Genomic DNA, 5,896 nt, shown 5'->3' with positions numbered 1-5,896 from the left:
ATAAATAGCTACATAACTATTAACTAAATTACCAAAAATAACTAATAGCTGAACTATTAGCTATGATGTTTGAATGTCTCAACTAATTTTAGCCACTAACTATTAGATCTATTGCATTCAAACACCCCCTAAGCCTAAAACACAAATCATGACTTGTATATAAAAGCTTGATCTGACGCATAGAGAGCTCAAATGCACCACCACTGACCAATCGGCAATCTAAAACTCGAAATCCCCAAGATCGCAAACACAGATTAAGGTTAATGCAAACACCATAAAATGTGAGGAGATGCGGAAAGACCACATACGACAGTAAGGTATGGGACTAGAGTCAGATCACTCAGCAGCTGCGCCACCAAGAAGGCAAAGGTCAGCAAGAACCTAGGACGCTACACAAATGACTAGCTGCGAGCCTGCGAGGTTGCGAGACCGCGTCACAGAGTTAAGGGTCTGACTGATTGTGCTGACTTGAAGGTACACGACAGAGGAAAGCTTCTGAAAATCATCCTGGACAGTCTTCTCAAGGCTTTGGACATAGAACAGTTTTTGCAGATTAGCAACCATGAAAAGGATGAGCAAACTACAATGATTTCTCAAAACTTTAAATAATAAACTAGCCACTGGTAGTCTTGTACGCAGCCTAGAAGAAAAATGATAGTTATCACGACCAAATAACTCCCAACTGTCAGGTTGTGGATATGGTTTTACTATGTCCTTCGAGATAGTAGTAATGGTACTTATTCATGACGCCAGGTTGATGTTATTAGAGCATCTCCAAGAGAATACTAAAAAATTATTTCCCAAAACATCTTATTGGAGGCTGTTGGAAAAAAACCTCCCCAAAAATGTGTACACCCACGACAGAATGCTAAAAAATTGTCCATAAAATTTTAAAAAGGAATTTTAAAAAGGAACGACCTAACAGAATGCATTTATCATGCTATCTTCAGGAAAACTGAATATCCGTTCAAAACTGCATTGACAAACTGCAGTGACACATAATCTAAAAACTAAGACAAGAGTATAAAACTGCATTGTCAAATTGCGTTCACACATATAAAACTGCATTGACATATTTCTGAAAACTAAGGAGTATAAAACTACATTGACACCTTTCTAAAAACTGACCTTGGTGCATCAGGAACTTAGGAAAGACTGAACCTTCGGTGACAAAACATAACCTGCAACAAAGCACAGAGCTTTAAGTGAAAACAAAACATATAGTGACATAGCATTGAGAAAACTGAGTAAATGTATTACATATCCTTTTGGTTGGTGCAAATTAAAAGCAGGAAAGTAGTTCTAAGTGTTTTTGCCCTTGCTAGGAAAATAGTTCAGTAATAGTTCAGGAAAGCAGTTCAGTAATAGTTTAGGAAAGCAGTTCAGTAATAGGTACAAGCAGGAAAGCAGTCCATCCCAATTTTACCATGACAAGCAGGAACATTTCTAAAGCTTTTTGGCCTTATCAAAAGCAGTTCAATAATATGTCAAACAATGAAATACAGAGCACTTGTTTGACTGGTACAAAAGAAACATGACTGCCTATCTGTCCAAGAAAAATAATTGAGATTTTTAAGAAAAATAAAATGCATAACTGTCTAACTGTCCAAAATGCACAACTTGTAAACTCTTAAGATAAAATATTTTTGTCATTGTATTGACATTAGTAATGTCTAAGAAATGTGAGTGAGTCAGTAAGTTATAAAAATGCCACCAATAATATTATCTAAGTAATGTGAGGCTGCCAGTAAGACCTACTCTTACTAAAGTCGCCAGAACCCACATGTACCTAACACTACTGTAAAGGATGCATCTCATATTCTAGTAGGTGCAGAACATACACTATCAGCACCAAGTCAATGATTTTGACACATCAAAGTGTTACCGACCAAAACACACCTAAATAAAATTCATCATGCTTGCACAGACACTTCAGTTACGACTACACCATAGAAAATTCAATTTTCATGATTGGATAGAACCTATCAGGCAAGAAGGGATACACTACTGCAAATTCAGATATGCATATTGCTCTATTCAGTGAATAAGAAATACACTAATTGGATCTCAGAGAAGCATTTGACAGCTCGATTTTGAGAAGTGCAAGATCTGTACCATTTGCCGGGAGGTGAAAGGATGAATGGTCCTTGCCGAAGGACGCTGCAAGCCGACGTTGTTATCCCGACGTGCTTGGCTCGATAGGTTTAGATCGTCGCGCCCGACTGGTTCATATCACGAATGTATCATCTCACACTCCAACCAAAACACACCTAAATAAAATTCATCATGCTTGCACAGACACTTCAGTTACGACTGCACCATAGAAAATTCAATTTTCAAGATTGGATAGAACCTATCAGGCAAGAAGGGATACACTACTGCAAATTCAGAGATGCATATTGCTCTATTCAGGGAATAAGAAATACACTAATTGGATCTCAGAGAAGCATTTGACAGCTCGATTTTGAGAAGTGCAAGATCTGTACCATTTGCCGGGAGGTCAAAGGATGAATGGTCCTCGCCGAAGGACGCTGCAAGCTAACATTGTTATCCCGACGTGCTTGGCTCGATAGGTTCAGATCGTCGCGCCCGACTAGTTCATATCCTGAATGTATCATCTCACACTCCAACGCCTCGGCTGGCTCCTCCAACGACGATGGTGTCTCTCCCGCTCTTGCCCTCCTTTCCTCGAACAAAACTGCGTGCGCGGCTGGAAAAAAGACATCGGAAGCTACTGGATTGCGCGCGCTCGGGAAGAATTGGGGAGAGTTTGGCTCACGCATATATGCGGGATGCATCATCGTCTTTACAGGAAGCTGAAAAAATGGGGAAATGATTAGCAGACCATTGGAGGCGAGAAAAGTGAAGTTTTGACGCGAAAAACTCTACTGGGGTTGGTATACGACTTCTCTTGGAGTTGCTCTTAGGTTACCTAATATGCGGCTTGCATTATGAACTGAACAAATTAAGGATCAACTACAGATTTTACCCTCATCATGAACTATAACTAATAAAAAGGAGGCTTACCGTCATTGAGGATGGCAATGATCTGGACCATAAATGGTGCGAAGTCAAACTTCCATATCAGTGCAAGAAGCATAAAACCAAGTTGTTACAACAAAATATGTATGGGTCAGATATATTATCTCCGTTCTCGAATACTTATCGTCCGACCAGTTCATTTTTGAACTAAAACGCAACAAATATAAAAAAATGAAGTGAGTATTATTTATCTATTCAGTCAAGCGAGCGTTATTTTCTAAAAAGTAAGCAGAAGTCCATACATACCACAATACGGATGGTAATTGATACAACATAGATCTGCAAACAAAAATGAACTTTGAAAATATTGGACATAGAAACGGAATGCTAGGAGACTCAGGGGGCGAAGCCAGGATCTGAGAGTGAGGGGACAAATCAGATTGTGAGGGCTGTTAGAAGGTATTTTACATTATTTATATGGTGATTAGCTAAAAATTTTAGTAGCTCGTATAAATTTGGGGAGGGTTTACTATCTCCATTAGACTCCCCATCACACGCTATCTCACTCCTTATTTCAAACTTCACTCATGCGAAAACATTATTTTAAATAGCCGTTAACCCGGTCTGCTCGAGATGGCCTTAGGGGGGACATTGCCCTCCTCTGCCCCTACTAGAATCGCATTGTAGACTGAAAAGCAACCGTAGCATTGACTTACTGTGTAATTCTTCATCTTTTGGAAAATTGCTCGACTCGTCAACACAACTCTATTAATTACACTAAGGCATGGTTAGGATAATGTCAGAAGCACCATGGGATGCGTAAGTAGAGTCTGCTATTGCAATACCAATATCAGCCTTCTTCAAAGTTGGGGCATCATTTACACCACCCAAGTCATGCCACATATATGTTTTCTTTCTTGCAAGCGTTTCACGATCTCATACCTGTGTTCTATCAAGCATTAACAAAAAAATGAATTAGACATAAATACTGCCTATAGATGTTGAAGAATTGTTGAGCTTATCAAACATGAGTAATAAAAACAGGCAATCTGCATAGTTGTGCCTGGAAAGACTCCAGATAAGCCATCAACCTTCTCGGTCAATTCATCAATTGGCAAGGAAGCAAGTGACTCATCCTTATTCTGTTTAGAGTAAGGAAGAGGAAGGGTACATTTAGTACTCATTCCCAAACGACGTGTTGTTTCCTTCCCAATACCAAGTTGATCACCTGAGGTGGGGAAAAGGCCGGTTATTACATCATAACAGTTCAGTTGCAGTAGCCATATCTACAAACATATTACTATCGACAAGCTAGCAGGAATGGGATGAAACTCCATATTTAGAGCACTCAACTCAAGGTACACAGGAATAAATATGGCAAACATGTAATCATCTTGTCATTGACATCAAGATTAAATGGCCCTGCACTATCATGGCATGGGGGCACAAAGTGGCAGGAGGCTAATGAACTATCATGGTCCTTCATGACTCTCTTTTGTACCATCTGGCACTTCCTATACATGAATGTTGTCAGTCAAGTACAACACACATCTAGTCAAAGATCTTACCAATATTGCACGTTAAAGGATCCCAAACCTGGTAAGCCACACCAAGTGCTCACAGACCACGCTCATAGGTGAAAACCGTAGTATACAAAGAAGCAGGAGAGTGTGACGCCTAGCACGACACAGTCGATGATGTACATGACGCGGAATGTGACGACATCCGTCGCCGCCGCCGTGGAGCCGCTGCGCTTGGGGTGGGAGCTTCGAGAGGCGCATCGTCCTGAGGGAGCGAGAGAGCGATAAGGAAAATGTGGATGCACCGGCGGCGGACGGGACGGTCAGCCTCCAGCGCCGGCTGCTTTGTCAGCCATCCGCGCGGGCGCGCCAGAATGGGAAGGAGAAGCCCATGACCCAGCAGGCCGCGGTTGTGCACACGGGTTGCAGACAGGAAGACGGGGACAAAGCAGCCCCGAGCGAGCGTGGAGAAGCTGTGACCAGGTTGAGCGCTTGGCTTGGGAGATGGAGGGAGAAGGGGGTGCAAACGGGAAGAGGTGCTATGGCGTCGGATGAGGCGAGGAGGCGGCGGCGGGATGGTCCATAGCTGGCTAGGGTTTGGCACGGGGGATAGGATGGATGGATCACTGCTCCCTTTGGGCGGTGGCGGGTGGGGGGAGGCCGGGAGGGACGTCCCTGTGGCTGGCCAACGCGAGACATGTCCTTTTTTTCCTCACCTATGTGTCATCCTCCATATTCTAGAAGGTCCGCGTCATTCGCAAGCCACTCCAGATTCTAGAAGGCTCAGCGTCGTTCGCAAGCTGTGGCTGGAGGCTGACTCTAGTCGTAGATTCACAATCGGGTGGAGCACAAAAAAATGGACGACGTGGATAGCGTCATAGCTTCCGTTTCGAACCGGCTTTAAAGAAATAGAAACAACCCACGGTCCTTCCCCGGGTGTGGCTGTGTCTTGGCCATTTGTGCGCTCCAGCCCTCGAGCTCCTCTGTTTTTATGCGCGCAATCCAGAATCATAGGAAAATACAGAAATTCAATTAGAAAATGATTTTTAGTGTTTAAATAATTCCAGAAACTTATTTAGTTCATAGAAAATTCATTCTAGCTCCAAATTAATTCATTCCGGTTCCTATAATTTTATAATATTATTGTTTATCATCAAGTGTCACTGTTTTGACATGAAAACAATAATAAAATTGATCTCCTAATTAATTTCATATCAAATACATAAAAACTTTGGAAATTTATAACTTCCTCGTTTTAATTCCGATTTGACTCGTTCCAGTTGTGTTAGTTTTGTATAAGTATTTACTATGCAATAACAACATTTATTATATCATATCTCATTCTTTTAAAATTAGATCTGTATTTAACTTATGTTGGTTAGTCTAGTTAATCT

General features: G+C 41.6%; 1 pseudogene; it reads right to left on the bottom strand.

The window, feature by feature from the left end:
• Window positions 1-260: 260 nt before the first annotated feature.
• On the bottom strand, window positions 261-4,763 carry LOC109939404 (plasma membrane ATPase 2-like; annotated as a pseudogene).
• Window positions 4,764-5,896: the final 1,133 nt, after the last annotated feature.

This window comes from Zea mays, chromosome 5 (assembly GCF_902167145.1).
Source record: "Zea mays cultivar B73 chromosome 5, Zm-B73-REFERENCE-NAM-5.0, whole genome shotgun sequence".
Classification (NCBI taxonomy): domain Eukaryota; kingdom Viridiplantae; phylum Streptophyta; class Magnoliopsida; order Poales; family Poaceae; genus Zea; species Zea mays.
Note: the sequence above shows the minus strand (reverse complement) of the source record. Positions and strands in the feature narration are given on the sequence as shown.